Raw genomic sequence first — 22,047 nt, forward strand, 5'->3', positions numbered from 1 at the left:
GAGTATTGAGTAGATCACGTTTGCATCGAAGTTGAAACTACCAATTACATCAATCACACTTGCTCCTGAGGAATTTCCCACATCGATAATCAAAGTAGGAGTCTACAATGTTCCGTTTATCCTTCCATTCTTAATCCCCTGTGGCATTTCAAATACCGGAAATATGGCCACCATATAGATGTTTGCAAAGGGGACACTAGTCTGTCGCAGAAGTGAGGAAGAGGATCACGGTCGATCGTACTCCGCAGAGGAAAGTTCTCCAGCGAATGCAAGGTATAACACATTCCCGATACTCTCAACAATGTCCTAAAAGGAAACTTTAAAAAGGTGTTTAAGCGAATGAAACTGGAGAAAGGCACCAACTTACTCGAGACCAGACAATTTGTAAAGACCACATCGCCACTTAACACAGATTGCAAATCATATGCCAGTGCACCTAGTGTAAAGTAGAAACCGTCCACAAATAATATATGTGTTCGGTCAGATGTTACATCGTGACAAGCGCATATCAAACAATTACAATCCTTACGCCACCAATACCCATGCTAACAACTACCCAAACCGTTAGCGACGTAGTAAGTCAGTATTCAGTCTGAAAATGTAGCAATTAGGCCATTTAATACTATGAACGAAAACGAACAAAATTAAAATAATAAAAAGTAACAATACACTGCAACCATCATTGTGCCACAGCTGATTGTCAACTCTCCGATTCTCAGCTCTACTACTAAGAACTCTCCTCCTAATAAACCGATGATGTCAGTCAATCTAAAGAGCAGTGGCCGCTGGGGCCGATAGTAATTCATGTTGTAAACAAACAACGAGAAGATTAATTGATTTACTTGACATCCCAAGTGATCAAATGATTCTATCAAGCTTTCAAATTTTGAATGACTCTACAAAGTTATCTCCCCCTGACGTTTCGCTTAGAAAACATCACACGATAAACACCTTCCACCACATTCTTAAATATATTAAGCGTAATAAAATAATTTTGTCTTGGTTACATGCAAATATTTGTTGAATTCATCTTCTATTTGAATAACTTACTCAAAAGGATGTTTGTCTTATGGAATCCTTTTAATAAGCAAACAATAAAGTACATCGTAAACACTCTATCACGTACAGAAGCATTGAATACATTCTGATAAGGCTGTTGGAATATTGTCTTTCATTATAAAAAATAGAACTAACAGCACAAATTATTCTCAATACCGCCTTACATGATGTAGATAATAGTGTGTCATATATCATTTCACTTCGTTTGGTATATCCCCATCCAAGCAATACATCTGATCTTGATCAAAAATGTTGGTGCTGTTGTTTTCTTGGCGACTTTAACAGCCACCATACACTACGGCGATGTAAAGATATCAAACAATGTTTACCGTGTGTTTAGTTTTGTTTTTTCATACACATTGTAAAGGTCATTTTCTAAACAACATATTAAAAAGCTGTAAATGTGATAGAACTTTCAAGATTATTTGTGATTTAATTCAAAATAATTTAAGTTCCATATAATTGTTCACTTTTGCATTCTTAGAACATAAATTCTTATTAAATTTTATAATTCTATGGGGCTTTTGCTGTTTTCATCAACTTAGTGTAACAGAAATTCACAAAATGTAGAAATATTTAGTACAACCACCAAGCTTTTACAATGTTAGCTAAGTGTGGATTCTTAATATTAATCCTACCCAAAGTAGAATCCTTTCTTAAGCTTGCAAGATAATATGTTATGAAGCGAGAGCTCCTCTGACACAGCAAACACATTATGGTTTATTTTTGGAGAAAAGAATATTCTTTGAAAAGGGCTTTGGTTTTACTCAATAAGTCGGCATCGGATTGGGAAGGGACATTAAAGAATTTCAGCATAAACACTGATGCGAATTAGATATCTTACAAATCAGCTACAGAAGGAAAAGACGCTGCTGCAGAAGAAACAGATATTTCAAATTCATTAGTAAGAAAGGCATAAACAATTGCGTTAAAATAAGTGGAGGGAGTAATAAAAGATAGGTGACAGAAAGCGAAGAGAGTCGAATACAAAATCATAGCTAAATGAAGAAACGATGAATCAAAACACAAAGTAAGGAAGGGAAACGCAATCTGAGATTAAAAGATTGAGAATTCGCAAGCTGATGCACCCCACTACCCCTTACACGTATGCTTGAGTTTTGATGCTACCATAAATATCAGGTAAGTACGTGTTTTTAAAGAAAAGGAAGCGATCAATATTTTCCTCAATTTGAGAAAACTTCTGGACATTTCCAATAACAAAGTTTGAATTGTACTTTATTCATGCAACAAAAGTAATAATAATGGCATGGTTCAGGAGCCTATTTTGAATGGAAATAAGCTGGCATATAAGGAATATCGACAAAGGTATATAAATTGTGAAACAACCTGGACAAATCCATGTTGAAGCTGAATATAGAAAAATGAATCAATTTGTGATAGCGGGTGTTCAGAGATGAAGGTTGATAAATAATTTGATAACGTCAAACAACTCCTCTTAATTGAGGAGTTCAAGAATTGCGGCCATAGCGACGTCAAAATCTCTCTTTATGATAGAAATATCAAATTTTTAAAACTGGTGTTAGTAAATATGATGATTATTCACTGAATAAAAATGTTTCGTCTACTTTTGGTCATTGAAAAACATCTCAATTTTCAACTCTCAATGTCGCACAAATTTTATGATCGAAATTTTTTACAATTCTAGTCAGAAAGCATTCCGTATTCTTAAGAGAATTTCTTGTATGAAGTGAACACGTTACAACTAGTCGCAAAGCTTGGCAACTGCGTAAAGATGTAACTATTCCAAATCATTATTATTTCGGAGAGGTCCAGTTCATGCACTTCTTACAATCAGTATATTTTGGGGGTCAATGAGTCAGATTTTATTATAAAGAATTATGAACCATTCATGTAAAAAGGTTCTGTATCTCCTGGTCAATTTGCAAAACCTATCTCTCATACATGAGGACACAATTGTTTCTCGGTCATCTATTTTCAGAGACTTAGCCTGTGACAGAACATGTTTTTGCGTTGTTTAAAACTAGACCGATTGGTAGCAATTTTGCATGCATACATACATACATACATACATACATACATACATACATACATACATACATACAATCATACATGTATTTCAAGCAGCTAGATTATAAAACTGTTCGCTATTTGACTTTTTTTAATTTATCACGTCTATTTCACTTTTATTATGGTAATTATTTTTATAATGACATAGTAACATACGCCATGAAATGGGCTTCCTTACCTCAGTTCGTGTTAGGAAACAGATTTTCTGTTATATCTTCAGTATGCATTCAGTAATCTGTAGTAGTTGGATGGTAATTCACATTAAGTTGTTACGATTTTAGTTGTAGACCGCTGTCAACCGAATGACCTCGTATTAGCAAACGTTTGCGATGGCCCAAGGGCAGTATATATTCACGAATCACAAATAGCATGATGGTGTTGTGTGCTTTTGCTAACTTTTATTGTTTGCACTCATTAAGTTGATGTGGAGATATATTGTTTAAGATAACTTAGCCGAACGATAATGACCTATTTTAACCACATGAGTCGAATAAAGAAGGTTCATTGCGGTATGTTTCCTAGTACTCTATACATGTCACAATCGATGTACAATCAAGATTCTAGGTTAATTTTGTTATCGATATTAATATTAATTATTGTTGCTTGATCACCTCTCATATTACATTTTTATCGATATATATCATGTGCGATCGTTAAACCGTAAAATAAAATCAATCTTGTAATCAAATGTCTAGCTGAAAGGAGTTCCAAGGCAGAATTTATTTATCCGGATGCTCCAGACATCCTGTCAACACAGACTTAAGATCACTATTTTCAGGCGGACATGCCGTATAAGATGTCTACTAGGCATAACAAACTGTTGGAATTTTGAGCCAGACTTGTTAGCCATGTAACTATATTTAGCAGTCGTTTATCCACATTGATTAATTCCAATAAGATAGAACAATTTCCAGTTTAATACAAAAAGCCAAACGTAATCACATTGATCTGAAACTAAACGTGAAGACTATCCAATGAATATATTTTTTAATGATAGCATCATACGAACCAGATGAAAAGGTATTCAAAATACCCCCGGTCGTCAAGGTCATGATGTGCTTCACTATTTTAGAAACTCGGGCAAAGAAAAATATTGAAACGTATGTCGTTCCGCGGCAAATAAAATATAATTATATGGGCCAAGCACACTTATGGAAGCCGATCTGGGCTGATCTGACGATGGCCATTTAACCATTTGACTAACGGGTCAAATGCGTGAACCACGCACAACCATCATCACGATGTAAACAACACTACATTAGTGATTTCTTTGAATGACGGAAAAATCGAGATTGATCAGAAAACGTCGAGGCCATCTTTTCCCCGACACAGTACAAAACTCAAATGCGGTTTTGAATTTATTGCATATTACCGTTTTTACGCCTTTTTAAATATCGATTCACGGCGTATATAAATATCTTCGCCAGGACGCCGAACGAAAGAACCTACGTAGCTTGAATCCGTTTGTCTTAATTTGGATAAACTGATTAAATATCTGTCTCGTACGGCATAATGAGTAGGTCTGATTAAACTGTTATATACTGTACAACAAATTAAAGTATGATGGTACCAACACTATTAGTTCTAGTACCCCCTTTGAACGAAAATCGATAAATATTTTTGGCATTCCGAAATAAAAAAGTTTAAGATATGAAATTCGCAAAGGAGCGTTCGGCTCTGTTGTCAGAAAATATGCTTATTTGCAGAGCTCTTGATGTTTACATTTCTCTATCAGTGCAACAGAGTGTTGATTATGATGTGAGCAAGGAATATATTTTTGAAAGGTTAACAACATTTGATACATGACGTATTTCTAGAGGATTATAGAAACTGCAGAAAATCAACTGACCACACATATCTCGAATTTGCTTGCGAAAAAGGACGACAATTTGATAGGTGGTGCCCTTCTACAAAGGTTAATAAAGACTACGGAAATTATATGCAGCTCATATTAGTTTACGAGTTCAAGATTTGTGTCCGCTGTGATTATAATGATTGCTTTGATGAGCACAAGGTCGTTACTTTATAAAAAGCTGCTCGTGCACCTGACAAGTATTCCTTATCTCGCAGAGTTTCTTTGGTCTGTAAGTCTTCCACTCACCAGTAATATGGTAATAAGCTATTTCAGTCTAATACAAGACACTTCTAAGTCTAAATCTAGCACACTTAGAAATCAAGTTTCTTCTAAAACCGATCCGAATACCTTATTTCTTCCTATGCGCACCTTTGCAAGAAGAAGGTGCACTTTGTTTCTGATGGTTACAAATTAAAAAGTGAGCAACATAATCAATACATGCCTACTTTAATTGTTCATATTTCTAAGATGTCAAGGGTACGGTTATTTATTGAAATCAATACATTAGTTTGGTCAAACAAACCTCAGTTTGATGTTTTAATGGAGACTTAAGGTCTCCTCATGTTGAAAGGTTCTTTTTCTCTCATGGATTATTATGCGAATCCTATCCATACTAAACTGTTAAGGGACCCATGAGCTTTTCAAAGTTTTATCAGGTAATTTGCCTTTTCTGATACGTCTTCCTCAGTTGAAAGTATCCTTATTTAAGGAGTAGAGTGCAGTTTTGTTAATGTTTCTCTTCATTGTGCAAACTTTATCCCACATTTAATCTACGGACCTGAGACAGTCGGCACATTGTGGTCTTTACCTATCGATGGATCACGTTTTTTACCAGGTGTGAGAAGAAGGTTGAAATGGATGGGTTTTAGTTGTCGTTATCCAGGAAATGATCCAAAACGGTACAATATATATATCACAAATTGGTCTTAAACCTAGGAATTGAAAATATAAACAAACAAGTTTTGTAAAATGCAGCAAAAATGTATTTCCCTAGAATACAGGCTGAAACGTGTTCAATGAATATATATATATATATATATATATATATATATATATATATATATATATATATATATATATATATATATATATATATATATATATATATATATATATATATATATATATATATATATATATATATATATATATATATATGTGTGTATATATATACATGTATATATATGTATGTATATGTATATATATATATATATATATATATATATATATATATATATATATATATATATATATATATATATGTATATATATATGTATCTATATATATATATGTATATATATATGTATATATATGTATATATGTATATATATGTATATATGTATATATATATATATATATATATATATGAATGACCATCCGTCTGCAGAGCATTGAAGTGATTTTTGTACATAAATCTTTCTCTAATGGGAAGATCCTTACATCATGAAAGTAAATTGCAAGTTTAAAAATTACTGCAGATAATACATTTATTAACATTATTATATGACCCTTTCTCTTATTTATTTTTGAAGTCATGTCCTAATTAGTAAACATGAAGAATGAGGTTAGGTTATCATAAAGGGAATGGAAGAAAACCGTTGTTGTTTCCGACTAAATGCTTGTAAGTCAAATCGCAAAAACCAGCCAAATATGTTATACGTTGTGAAATGTAAGTGAATCTCTTCCATGCTAATTAATGACAATATTATTCTTGCACGAAAATAAAATATAAGCAACAATGAAAAGCTTGCAACAAACTAACAATACCGTTTGTCACAGACCACAAAAACCACCGGTCTGAGTTAATGTTTAGCCGCTACCTTGAAATTGGAGAAAAAGCAACTATACTTGAAACTGGACAGTCTGTTAAACGCCGCTTATGCTTCTTAGTCAAGTGAAATTACTATTTTAACTAGATGCACACACAAACGATATTTATACTAGAAATGCAAGGTATATTCAAAGGGCATTGTACTATATTTCAAAACATAGCATGGTGCTAAATTAAAATGTTTCTAAATATAAACAATTCGCTATTTATCTAATCCGAAAATTCTAAATCTAAATTAGTAAGAGTCGATAAACATATCTACATAAAAATCAAGGGCTGACTTTTAGATCTAAAGCAGAATGCTAGGCAATGAAAGTAAATACTTCATCGACTCAAAAGAGTAATGTCATATATCAGTAGTGTAGTGCTACCCTTCAGGGACAATGGGACTTTAATGTGAAAATAGGTGCTTTGTAATTTGGGGACAATGGGAAGTTAACATGTGGAATTTCAACATGGGTGGGACTATATAGGGACTATAGAGGAAAAATGGATTGGGACTATCTAGGGACAATGGAAATTAAACATGGGAGATTTATATAACACAGACAATAGACAACAGACAAGAAACAATTATACAACATACTAAAAGAAAATTTGGGGGCAGGCAAGAAAGTAATTTTTTTCGAGGTTTATGAGGGGCCCTGAAAAGGAACTTTGGCTTCTTCTGCTTCTTCTATTTTCTCCAGTTCTTCAGACATCTTCTAATATTTCCTAATATTCCTCTCTTCTTTATCTCTGAATCTGGCATTCAATCAGGATGGCCTGTGGCTCTGAATTAACCCTGATCCTTATCCAGTTATTGTTGAGTTTCTCAAATCTTTCTTTTGTCTTTCTATTCTCTTCTTCTTTCATTCTTTTCACCACTTTTTTTTTATCTTCTTTACCTCTTGGGTCAACACTATTCTCATCAGTTCCTCTGCTTTTATGAACTGGTATAATCTCCACTTTACAAATGACCACTCTCTCCATTCCAATATATCTTCTAGGAATCACCTGACCCCCGTGACATGATGAAGGGCTTCCTTCAATCTACCTATTCTCACATAGGGAGGGTCAATGAATCTTCTTTTCTACTTCTTCTTCTATCACGCCCTGGATAAGATCCATAGCTACTTTAAGACTGGTCACTTGCCTTGTCACAAAATCCTTAGGAGCTTCATACCTCCATTTCTTCTCAAGCATTTCCACCACGTATTTCCCATCCACTATCCAATAACAACAGTCCATTAGTGCGATGAACAGCTGTATGCTCATCGTCTTTGCTTATTCAGTAGAATGGCGCGAATGACGAACGATTTGAGTTTTTATATGTAAAGCACTGACGAGAAGGAAAACATCCGTTACTTTTGACTTCCCTTATTATCTACTATTCACACAAAGGTAATGAGACAAACTAACCACATTATATACTATCCACACACCGGAAGAAGCACAAGGAAACAAAACCCAATTATACCATCCACACAGATGGAAAATTAAGCAACCACACACTCTGCTATCCACACAAACGTACGTGAGCGCTTACTAACTCCAAACTATGCTATCCACACAAGCGAAGATGCAGACACATAACCATAATCTACTATTCACACACGCGAAGAAGCAAAATCAAACCCTAACTATACTATCCACACAAGCGAAAAGCAGAAACATAACCAATATCTACTTTCCACAAACGCGGAGAAGAAAACTTAACCCAAAATCTACTATCCACACACACGCGAATAAGCTAAATCAAACTCCTAATCTAATATCCACACACTCGAAGAAGCACAAAAAATAACCAAAATATACTATCCACACACGCGACGAAGCAAAAAACAAAACCCAATCATACAATCCACACAGAAGGGAAGGTTAAAAACCACACACTCTACTATCTGCACAAACGTACGTGAGTGCTTACAACACCCCAATAATCTACTATCAACACAAATGTACGTGAGCTCATACAAACACAAACACATAACCACATTATTAAAGGAATAAGTGTTTATAATCACACTACTCCACACTCACACAATTGGCAATTTGAATAGTCTCTTTTCTAGAGCTTTGGTTAGCCCTGAAAAGGGTTGTTTTTCTGGAACTAAAGATGCACCTGGCTAATGATGATATCTCCCAGGTCTGGCACCTCAGACACATCTCCTGCTCCAATCATTATCCCAGTTGACTGTAGCAGATGGTAGTGCAGAAGTTTGATGATTAGCCTCAGCACACCAATCTTCTGTCTCTGGGATAGTGAATACTTCTCTCTCCCTCTCTCTTCTCCTATTCCTAACTCGAGGATAAAGTGGCATTCTTGCTGTGGGGTTCCTATTGATGATTAGCCTCAGCACCCCAATCTTCAGTTTCTGGGATTCTTAAGATTTCCCTCTCTTCTTCTTCTTCTATGACACGCCCGACGATGCTGTCCTTGCCGTGGCTCCCGCTGTCTCTCCAATTCCTCCTCCCAGTTTTCTATTTAGGGACAGCAACTCTCGGTACTGGTAGTAGTATCGGCTGTTGCTGTTGTTGACGCTCTTGTTGTGGCTGTGGCTGTCGTGCTAACTGTGAAGGCGTGCTTGCTTCAGGTTTCACCTCACACACAGCTCTCAGCATGAGGTGAAGCAGGACTCCTTTTTTTCCCTTCCTTATCCTCTTCCTTCTTTTTGTTCCTCCTCCTCTTTTTGTTTGGCTATAGCATCCATAGCCAGCTCATCTAGGAGTCTTCTGGCGTATTCCAGGTGCATCTGGAGTTCCATTAACTTCGCTATTCCAATACTCATCGTGTTGCAGTTAGTGAATCAACAAGGGCAGCCAGACTGAAGAGTGTTTCCTATAAATACGTTAAGCAAGGACGTGAAAACAAACATCGCCTATCACCAAAAAAACAAAACGCGCGGACCTACAAAAAGCACTCAGTCACTTTTTACTGCAATTAATATTTTAAATTTTTTGACAAGCGATGGAAACGAAGGGCTTAGAGTCACACTTTCTAACCAAGATTAATAAATCATGTGCTTAGCGACACACGTCTATTTTTTTTCTAACTGACTAACATAGAATTGGCAATTGAATGATTATTTCTTTTCTAGAGTATTGGGTAGCCCTGAAGAAGACTGTTATTATGTGAACGATGAGCTATGGCAATCGTTTACGATTGCGGGTTCGTCTGGTGACAGGTTTTCCCACGCGATAGGGTCTGCTTCTTCGAAAAGAGAAGGAGAACTCTTTGGTGTCGACACGGCAGTCGACAAAACCTCTATGTGGTTCCTGCTGCTCTTGTTGCTCATGCTCTCTTTGATGATTCTGAAGTCTGTACTTCTCCGTCCATTCTTATTTTTACTTCTTGATTTCCTCTCTAAAGATCTCTTCTATCAGGTCTTCAGTGACTTCCAACATTCTAACATTGTCAATCTCCTCAGGTCTCGGTATCAGACTTGTCATGACCCCATGCAAATTCACGTAGGCTTTGTTCAACTTGGCTAATTTTGAACACATCTTCGTAGGAGGATGAGTCAAAAATATATGGTCAAACTGGAGACTACCCCGCATTTATGGTAAAAGCGCAGACTCGAAGGAGAACATCCCTACACGGTTTCGAGTCGGAACGCTAAAATAGTTTGATGTGAGGGATAGAAAGAAGTCAAAGAGCATAGTTCATGATACCAATGGCAAACAAACGATATATGCATTTTTATTTTCAAAACACAACATTTTTATTAAAATAACTTACAATTAACAATTAACAAATTTGTTTAAATTAACAATTCAATCAACTAACAAACATTTTTTTCAATAAAGAACCTTTTTTGGACAAAGTTAACAACGTTTTGAATTAAACTGAGATTTCATTTCCACTGTTGGAAATCATTGGGCCATTGATGTACACTACGTTTGATAGCTAAAGTCAAAAGATAAGGATAATGGTCACAAAACCATCGATCTACTTTCTCATCGTTTCTAGAAAAATAACGATCAAAATAAGTCACAAAATGTTCTAAAGAATATCCCAGACTGCGATGATGCAGAAAATACACACAATATTGTCCAAACATCAATGAATCAGTGCATTGTAATTTCACATTATTGAAGCGTGTTGTCTGTGTATATTTCATAAAGTCTGATATCTTCTTCCAAAGGGGGCAATCCATACAAATCGAAATATTCCACACAAACTTCCTGAGGAAAGTAGACGGCTACCCAGTGGCTGAATCGAAGACCATACCTGGTGGCTTCGTACAGGGACAGGTACGATCTCAAGTAATTCTTCATATAAAACTTAGGTTCGAAAGGTCGGGTACACAACGTCTTGCCCTCGCGACTGTCTTCAATCTTGGACACGTCGTAGTGATAAAAGCGGAAAGGATTTGGATTGCGGACTCCATTGAAGGCTTCATTGCTCACCATAACAAGGATTAAATGTTTGGGTAACTTACCTTGGAACAGACGATCTTCATTAACTGAGTGCTGCCCGGTGGGAATGGTGAACGTTTTCACTTCCACGCGTCTTATCGGATACTTGGCGGTCGTTCTGCTCAAAGTGTGATTGATGTCGTTTCCCACTTTAGGTAGCACTTCCAGACGTCGTACGTAGAGTTTGGCTTCCTCGATTAAATGGAATGCGGGACTGCTGAGATTCAGTCTCAGGCGACATACACGCCATTCAGCAAATACTTTTTTTGCAACCACATGTCCAAATGTAAACGATCCGTCAGTTCTAAACTCTTGTTGTCTGTGATTTTGTTTCCTCGTTCTATAAATCCCTTATTGTGGTCTTTCTTTATATCCACTTCTGTGTTTTAAATTGAGTTGATGTGCAAGGTTTCCATGACACGCAAGAATCCAGATGAGTATTCTTGGTTTATTTTCCGCACGTAAAGAGATTTTGCAGGCAGGCACGATAAGGGAAAGTATCAATGCTGCTGCTGATTAGTTTGTTATTTAAGTACAATTCCACTGAGCTGAACAAAGAATGCATAAACTTGTTGACGAGAGCTTCTGACTCAGTGTCTGTAGCATTTCCATCCTTATCCTCAACTTTAACTTTCAAGTACAAGTAACTGCTATGTAATCTTCGGACTGTCCTTTAGTTTCAAATTCAAATGGAGTTGATCCTGAATCCTTGACAGAGGACAGTGTGAAATTCGACCCATTGGGATTCTTGCATCGTCATCATGGTGGGTGGCATGGCAAACAGATATGGTTCCGACTTAAAACAGACGCAAGACTCTCGGTGAATTATTTTTCTTTCTCTGTGATTTTGTTAATAATCAAAAACGTCTAAGTCTCGAGGACATCTTCTTTTCTTTGTCTTTCTAGCTTAAGAAGTGTGAAGTCTTGTGAAAGGGTGTTTTCTTCGTCGTCGCTTTCTGCCTTTTCCTTGCTTTTTCGTCAGGGAAGCCGGAATACCTGACTCAGTATCGTTCAGGGTATTTATAGGTGTTTATAGTCGGCCCAAAAGGTCTTTACCCTTTTGCGGCAAGATATTTTTGCCTGATCTCAAGAATGCTTCTTTAGGGTTTTGTTTGTCAATGATGGCATTTTGGAGTTCTTTACCGTGTGTCAATGCCGCATCTTTCAAGGCGTGCAATCCTCGTGTCACCATCGGTTTCAACACCGGAGCCAACGAACGAAAAGCTGATTTTAGCATATCTACTAAATCGTGTCCACGCTGTCGAGCAACATCTCGGTACACTGGATACATGACTTACGAGTCGTTAGAGAACCGTTTTCGAAAGTGGAGTTTCACCGTGACTTTCCCTTTGGTGAAGAAATATTTTGTCCCAGATCTCCTTTTATAGCAATGTTGACAGTGTCACAATAAGACTTGCTGACGGGTAAATGGTGAGGATGTACAAATTAGCGGTGAACGTGATAAGTGTTTCCACCTTCCTCTTTCCTCGTCAGAGCTCGTGGCAGAGTCCACTTTGATAGGAATGACAGGCAATAACGGTACGGAGGTGTGTCCAACCACGTTGTACTCCGCCATATCGGAATACACAAAAATCAAATTCAGTCCTTGGTTCAGTTCTACCGGTGAACGAAATGACTTGGCAAAATAATCGTTTTCGGAAATGACTGGTAATTCGTTTTACTTGACCATATCCATCCTTATCTACATGTCCCCGCCAAACATGTCAAACAATTCATGACAAAAGAAAATAGACAACACTTTACCCTAGGAAATTTCATCAGGAGCTACTCTATGGTACTTAAGGGTGACGCGTTTTCTGACACTCTCCGAGTCTTTAAGAAACACGAAATTAAACCTGGAATAAATAGCACTCACCAAATGTTGTCCTCAAAAATAATAGCCTGGGGGAATAAACAAGTGATAGGTCCACTTTGGTGTACGCCTGAACCAGGTGCGGTAAGATGTCAATGTACTTGAGAGTGTGGTGATGCGTAAAATATTTCCACATGCGTTCTTTCAAAGTGGGTTGAAAACGTTCCACGATGCTGGCTTTGGCTTCAGGATTCGCGCTGATGAATAAATGAATGTCACGTTTCTTTAATTCTTTTTGGAAAGCTTGGTTCAAAAACTGGGTGCCTTTGTCAGTTTGCCGACAGCTTTGTTTCAACACCCGTTTTGGGGCTCGCACTAACTCGCTGCTCGATTTGGAAGTCAATGGCACGACCCAGGCAAATTTGGGAAAGACATGGATGACACAAAACAAATATTTGTAGCCATAATTGTAGGTGGCCAAATGAGAGACATCGGCTAAATCGGCTTGCCATAATGATCGATGCCATCCACTTGGGTGCAAATTCTGGAAAACTTGAGTCGAATGGGTTTGTGTAAAGTGTAGGTAGATTGTTCTTGTAACCTTCGTTGCACTTGAGACAAACGGAGACATTTCAGTCGAGTTTTGGCAGCACGATACAATTTTTTCGGTAACCTGCAGGATGGGATGGATCGTAGTAAATGCTGGCTAACACATTCTCCAATTTTTATTTGTTAATATGTCACTCACACTTATGTCTTCACCTTCTGTTTCTCTTCTCATGAAGTCATCATCATTTTAATCCATCAAATTCTAGTTGTAGTTGGTGTTGTTAACTTGCCTACTTTCTCTGGTGGTGTTATTAACTTGTGTAGTTTTTCTGGCCGAGTATGAAACCCTTCTTCTTCTCCTTTTTCTGTATTAGTCACTGATTGTAGTAGTGGTGGTGGTGGACTTTTCATCAAGGTCTTAATATATTTCAAAGTGGGTAGAGCTGTTTCGTGTAAAGATTTATGGTGAAAGAGTTGCAGTCGTTGCAAGAGTTGACCGTACTTTTGCGATTTTTCTGTTTTTGACAAATCGTGGCGATCCATCAGCGATTGCAATTCGTGTTGTAACTGGGACATCTCGCTCAAATTGGGATTGGGAGGCGAATGTGGGGTTCGTTGCTCTTGTCAACGATGGTATTATATCCATCTCTTGTAAGGCACTAAAGCTAGTTTTTGTCCTTCCATTCCATGTCAAGGGTCACGTCTGAGATCTTGGGGCTCCAGAGGTCCTTTGTATATTGCTCCCACGAGTCCTGCCAGCATGGTTCCCAATACTCCTTTCAGAAAAGGTCCTAACACTAGTGGCAAAATTCCTCCTCCTTGGACCAACATCTTCTTTTGCCTAAGCATTGTTTCTGGTGCTTTGACATAGGTATCGTGCCTTTCAAGACGTTCTAACAACATTCGCACACGGTATCGATGACATCTTTGGAGGCGGTTTGAATGAGTTTTTCCCGCATGGGTGGAGAAGCTTTGGACAGGACAGATAAACATGTCCCCATGATTGACTAAACGAGGAGGCAGTCCTTTCCTTTTCTTTCCTTTGGTCTTAGAAAGGAATGTTTTCTGGGGGATGACATCTTTGGATCTTCAGGAGCACAAAAACACTGATACCCATATTCTGTCTCAGACCTTTTTGATACTGGAACGCGTCTCCACTGATTGTCCTTACGTCGTATCAACCTGATGACAGGCATCGCACGTCGTGAAGGGGTTCGCAACGGACTGAATGGAGCCAGTTCTTGCTTGGACAAATCCAGTACACTCTGTAACATGCCCAATCACTCTTGGACTTTGATTTTGGGAGCAGGTACTTTATGAGCAGCTGCCACTGCAGCTAAAGAGGAGGAGCGTGTCACCACTGGAATTGAAGTTCTTGGATACACGGGATTCCATGGTGTCATCAACGGAGAAATGGATGAACATGAGACTACCGGATAAGCGGTCACCATAGTTGCATGTCGTGGTTTGCGAATGTAAGCTGTTTTCTGAGGACTTTTCTCTTTCTGGGGACTTCTCTGTTTCTTTTTATGTGTTCTTTTCTTTTTCTGTGGTTGTGATCTGGCCCTGACACAGTTGCTGTTTTTCTTCTTCGGGCTTTGTTTGGCTTTTATGAGAGTGGCTTTCTTCTTGGGGAGAACGTTGGGAGCATTAGGATCACATTTTAAGCGTACCGGTCCATCCAGATTTCAAAATGATTTGCTTTTTGGTTTGAGTGTCAATGCGGTGATCGGCCAGTTGGGTCAAAAATACTTTGTTTTTATCAAAAAAACGTTTGTTTTGATGAGGAATCTGAATGCTGCCTTGCAGTAATTGAAGTGCTGTCACCGGAAACCATCGTAAGACTTTTCTGAGACTGGCTTCTAAGACACGAGCACGTATTTGTGGATTTTTGTCACGACTGATGCCATACAAGGCACGAATCAATTTGACGGCAAGATGAGACTGAAGGGACGTCATGTTTACGCTGTGTGAGACAAACGAAAAGTGTCCGAGGTTTTTATAGATTTTGTTGGCTAAGTCGAGAACGGAGACATGTACAGGACAGGCCCTCCGTCTTGACATCAGTGGTGAAACAAATGGGTACGAAATCGCAAATAATCGGGGGATATAGGATTCAATTCGATGAGTAGATGGGCGTGTGTAGTTTGAATGGTATCGTCATACGCCTAAATTAGCCAAGGCGTTTCTAACTGTTTGGTTAAGACTTGCACTTGTGCTTTATCTCAAGGGCTTTAAAACAAGACCACTTAATGAGCATTGAGACTGATGGTGCGATGGGCTTTACTTTGTTGAAAAAAATTTTGAGTGATGTAAATGACACTGGCATTACGGTGATGCCCTTTGCGCGTAAACCAAAGTTTAATTTCTTCTTCGTCTTCTCCTAACATGACGTCGAGAATGACCCGATGGGTTTGACGGAGGTCAGACACGGTTCCGTCATCTTCAATATGAATGCCTTCCGCAAACACGATGGAATCGCCTGGACTTTCTCGAAAAAGGCTGTACGCCGATTGCCACACTTTGTAATACCAAACGATTCTTTGAGGTGGACGATCGATCAAATGATGTTTATCTTCGATCAAACGATTGACAAATTCGGTTTTACCTGAACTGCAAGGTCCAGCAATGAGCATGTTAAAGGGATGACGAGGATACAAAGCCTCCCAACTGGCACGATCTAAGTGTTTGTCGATGATTTTGAAAGTGTTGGAAGACGGAGCAGAGACAGCAGAGGTAGCCATAGTGCAAGGAATGTCACTTATGACACGAAGACAGACAAGACAAGAGTTTTTAAACTTTTTCCGGACTCGTTTATTGACATTTTAAAGATAAACACCAATGACTAAAATACACAAAAGCCAAATGCGTAATTACAACGATAAAATGCACATTAAAACGATCAAAGTGGAATAGAAACAAGTCTCTGTACAACAAGTTTTTGGTATCCAAGATGTCCTAGGAACACGATGTAATGTTCTTACAGGTTCTACATTTGGTAATATCACACAGGTGTCCTCCCGGGATGGTCTTTCAGGAATGTCAATGACAATCCTGTCCTCGGTGACGGGTTCTTCTGGTACTGTCACTAATACAAGTTTAAAAGTGACTTTTTTCCTTGGAAAAAGTGGAAGGAAGGATCACAATTCTCGAGCATACTGGGCCATTGATTTCTTCCCACGGAATTTGTTGAATCACTTTTAATGAAAGCCGTAGCATGGCAGCCTGTTTTTAGAGCCTCTTATTTTCGGAAGAATTAAATGTACTTTCTACCCAGATATAATCGTTTTCCCGTAGATACTCCAAGCATTAACCTACAGTTCAGAGTTCGTTCAGAAGTTTCCTCTTCCACTAAGCAGATGTTCCATGAAAGATTTCGGTAATTCTCCAACTCTTCTTGCTCAATTCGTTGCAGTAGGTGTATCTCGAAGTAAGGAAAATCATGAACATGTTGATCCTTCTCGCGTTTAACAAGGTCTGACCACTGAAATACTTTCTCATGGATCAGTCCTCTTATAGCATTCAGGTACCAGTGGTTTAAACTCCGGATGCAATTGTTCTTTATGTTGGACTACACAGGCAAGCCACGAATGTTCTCTTGTAAAGTATCCATGATCATGTCATACTAAACTCTCTTTTTTGTCGGAGACAATATGAGTACTGTCTGCACAGAGATGATTTTACTCCAGAAGCGAATCTAAATAGTTGTCACTAACTTGCACATCACAGTCCGTTCAGAAGTTTCCTCTTCCACTAAGTTGACGTTGTGTACAAGATGTTGGTAACTCTCTAACTCTTCCTCTGGAATTCGTTGCAGTAAGTCTACCTGGTAGCAAATAGAATCATCAATAACAAACCAATCCCTTGAAACAAGGGGTAGTTGATGAATGTCTGAACACTGAAACACTTTGTCATGAATCAGTCCTTTTATAGCATTCACGTACCAGTGGTTTAAACATCAGTGACGTCACGGATGCAATTGTTCTTTAAGTTTCACTTAAATTTTCACCAGTTCTCGGTAAATGCGATCTCAACTCCACAGACAAACTACGAATGTTCTCTTGTAAAGGATACATTCAGGGATTACTGATATCGTGCCACTAAAGGTAAACAGTGACAATTCGGGGACCATCGAGCATGTTCCAGGTAGGCTGAATGTTGTTGTTCCCACTGTTGAAGTGACACACCGCAACTGAAGCACCTTTATCCCCTTCGCCCAAGTAGAAAAATCCGGCTCTGCCAAATCATCAGGGGTCGGTCCTCCAAGATATTTAGGCCATTTTCCTTTGAACGTTTTAAAACGATTTTCAAAGTTGCAGTATTGAGACAAACGCACAGGGAACGAATATTCTTCTTTCACAGGTTCGTTTCGATGAGGGTAGGGTGACATGGACATGACTTTGGTCAGGGTGTCCGTAGGTGGTAGACGTGAAGGTTGACACCCACAACGAAAACCAGTAAAGAGTTAACGATCACGAGTGGCATCGCTTTCGCATCTGTCAGGTTTGACACGCACGGCATCACTTTATATGGTAGGTGTAGTGATAACAAAGTTCCCATAATGCTTTACTGCATTGCTCTCATTGCAAGGCACAGCACCGTACTCCATTGTAAACTCCGTTACGCAATTACAATGGTAACCGCATGGACACTTACAGTTTCCTTCCAGGCATTTTCCGTCGCAATGCATGGGTTTTATCCATCCACTACTAGTCACACTATGGGAAGGTAATTTTCTTTTCAATCGTTGCACTTGAATGATGTATCTTTCAAAGGATTCATATTGTTGGCTTGGTTTTGCATATTTTCCCTTTTTTATATGCTTTATATGCTGACCAATATCGACTTGACCGTACGACAAAGTGAAGTGGTTGGGAAGACGCAGTCGCTTCCGGTACACGATTTGATAGACTTTTTCCAAGGTTCGACTGACGATTTGATGAGTGGGTAAACGTACAATCTTATGAGGTTTGTAAGTGGTCACTTTAAAGTTTCCATCCTGTCCAGACTGCTAGGCTATTTTCAATACGCCAAGGTTTACCACTCGACTGGACCGATTATTGAGAGTCAATTATTTTACTTTTACACTCAGTGTGCACTTCTCCCTGTGCGTCCGGGTATTCGTAGCCGTAATTTGTTGGACCGCCACTAGCGAAATTTAACATCTTCTCATAGGGTGCTCGTCTGCCTAGGCTCCTAAACGGTCTCCTTCGATGTTAGGGTGATGTTGACCCGGGCGATCGATGTAGATGCAAATGTCTGTGTCAAAGTACAGGACGCTATCCCCTAACAGTTCTAAAGCTTCGTACCATTTTAAGCGAGCATGGACTGTCACGTAAGCCGCAATGATGACATTTTCAAATTCGTCGGCTTCTACAAAGTCCAGATCTTCTTCGTAATTGACTAAGATCAAATCCTCACGAACGACGTCCACGTGTTTCATGTATTTGGTTTTATCGTGAATCATCTGTAAGTACCGGGAAGGTTCTGTCAAATTTTCCGTCTTGGGTAAACACGGTGGGCGTTGTGCCATTTTGCCCCACAAACAATTTAACATCACATTAACAAAATATCGCCTGTCTTCGTTTTTCTCGATGTGGTCTACAGTGATGTCTTCTTGTTCCCGGTATTTCTCTTTGAATGTGTTTTGGTCTTCCGGATTATGACACCAAAAAGGATAGCCGCTATCTTCTTGTTTCTGTTTCAAAAAGCATCCACGTAGTCTGCGAAAATGTCTTTCTGTCACCCTTGTGGTATTTCTGTGTCTTGGGAAGGTGGTAAATTTCGTACACTTCTAACAATTGGTATCCCATGTCCAGAGCTTTAAACAATTCCACGCTGGCCCACGTTCCCGTCAAGGCACGTTCTTCCTACGTGTGCTGACAAGGTTGATCTTGGTTACACGTTTCAGCACAAGTACGGCACAAGGGAAACATCAGTATGCCTTGGCAAAGGTGTGGTAACATGGGATGATACAAATCCGTGGGAGGCAAGACTTTGCACTTAATCAAGCCATCGTATTGTCGAATGTGGTCCAGGTCGAAGTGTTTCGTCAGCAATTGCGGGTGCCCAGTAGGAAAGCGACAATATTTGCACACGTAGGGATACAGCGAACACACGTCCAAGTATTTGATTTCTTCTCCTTTCTCTTCATTAGAGTGCTACAGCAAACAGGTGGCATTTGTCCGTCCTCCGTATAAACTATCCCTCGGGTTCAAAGGGTCCATCAACTTGTAACTTTCCACGACGCTTTTAAACTCGGGATTGGTTTTCAACCGGTGATCCGTACACGATCATGGAGTTTTCTAAGTCCCAGCCATCTACTGAATACGTTACGCTGGTCTTTTCGCCTCCTCCGTTGCGGGCGTGTTGAATCCATTTGTCTTCCTTGTCGCACAAGTAATATAACCAGCGTAGGGCTTTGACCGAGTATTGATGTTTGACAAAGTTGGTTGTTTGAGGTCTAATGACAACCAGGGTGTTTTCAAGCATGAATCGTTCGCGGTACACTAAGGAACATGCTTTGGTAATGGTGCATGCTTCTTTTAAAGGATGCACAACTCCGTGTTCCTTGAACAGTTCTCGAAATTTTCCACAGCAACGCCGTAAAATGTCCACGTCGGAACGACAATACTTTAAAATTTCTTCCTGAAAGGGTCTGAGGCGTGAGTCTGGTACCAAGCATATAAAGCTTCTCGTTGTTCGGTACGCATGTTGTCGGGGTCATAATAGTGAGCCTCATGCAAATGGGGTTAGAACAGCTTGTAAATTGGCTTTGGTATTGAAAAAGTGAGAAAATAACCTTTGGCCATTTCTTTCATTCCGAACGATTTAGGTATTCGGCTCAAAGGCATTGCCAAGTAACTCATTGAATCTTTAAACTGTACTTGTCCCACTTGCATGGAAAGGATTTTGGCTCCTTTCAAAGTGACTTTAGGACCTTCGGTGCCTTGTTCCGTATAGTATCTGAGAAGAAACTGTCCATCGTATCCGGAGAAATTGTGGGACATCACTGTGGCATGGCGATGACAATCCCTGAACGTTCGATGCCCTATTGGCTCCACGTTTCGTCGATGGGCTCCATCGGCCAAAATCGGCCAGCGTCTTCGGTCCCCGAAAGATTTTTTCACGTCCTCCAGGAATCTTGCTGCAGCGAGGGCAATGACTAAAGATAGGTTCTTCGATGCACTTTCTGCAAGCTCGGTGAGTCACCCAGAAATTAGGAATGTGAATGCCGGTCTCTTGCATGCATTCGAAATCGAAAAAGATGAAATTGCCTTTCTTCTTGAGGTCATCATCTTCCTGTTGGGGTTAATATTTTTTAATATAGCACTGATGTTCCAAGTTTACGATTTGGTGACAAAGACATTCCTGGACATACGTGTGCCTTTGCATTATGGGTAAGTATGCCTCGTCCACACGAAGGACACAATCTCAGCAGTTGACAAGCACATTTCTGCTGTGAACTTTGCGATTTTAGATGTTGTTGGTAACAGTCAGGGCTGACAAAAGTGCGCAGACAAGCAAGGCAATGAACTCGTTCTTGTCCTTTGTCCAGACAAGGTTGAGGGGCCAAACATCCTGAGCATTTCGAACTACAATGCTTGTGTTGCTCTCGATTGTTATAGCCATGGTCACATTTCTCACAGTAATAACCGTATCCCAGGAATGCAGTGATACTGGTAATGGTATAGAAATGTTCATCGTGATAATAGACGTGAATTTATTTTCCATGCTTAAAATCTTTGCCTCGAAACAACAGAGACCCAAGCACTTCTTGAGGGTGTACTTTCAAGGTGTAGCGTGGAGCTAGGACATCTTGCAATTTTTGCATTTCAGAAATGCCACAAGGTGTGTCCTTGGACAGACCGGCTTGTTGTAACAGGAGTTCTGCTTCCCTTTGTTGCTTGGCTCGTTTCGATTTTCGAATGTTCTTCCAGGCCCTTTTCCATTCTACCATGTCGTTCTTGTCGGCATACGTTCGTCCTACAACGATAGCCCTTGATAAGCACATCTGGTCTTGATAGTTGTTAATTTGGACGTCTGAGTGTTTTTCAGTACTTTGCCTTATAGTTTCATGAATTGTGTGCAAAGAAAATATACGAGTATTCGCACTTAGCTGGGAGCTAGACCAAGATAAAATGCTTTTGGGTCAGTTCCCAGCTATTAGTTCTTATCTCTTTTGTTTGGCTGTGCCATCCTCAGTGAAAGAATGACAAGGACTCGTTGTTACCAAGGAATAATTGGAAAGGACTTTGTTGTGTTTGCGAAAATAGTTTGGAGAAAGTAAACTGGTAATATAGATGTGAAATACGATTTTGCTTAAAAAATATGTTTTGATTGACCTAGAAATGAATCATGACGCCGCTAGCTTTGTATCAGCTAGTGTTGACTTGACCAAATTTGGCGTGCGTAAAGGACATCAATGACATGACCACACCTTGAAATTCCAGTGTAATTGGAAGGATGCATTGGCTACAGTTTTCATG

This window comes from Sinohyriopsis cumingii, chromosome 10, assembly GCF_028554795.1.
Source record: "Sinohyriopsis cumingii isolate HCF-2022 chromosome 10, ASM2855479v2, whole genome shotgun sequence".
NCBI classification, from domain to species: domain Eukaryota; kingdom Metazoa; phylum Mollusca; class Bivalvia; order Unionida; family Unionidae; genus Sinohyriopsis; species Sinohyriopsis cumingii.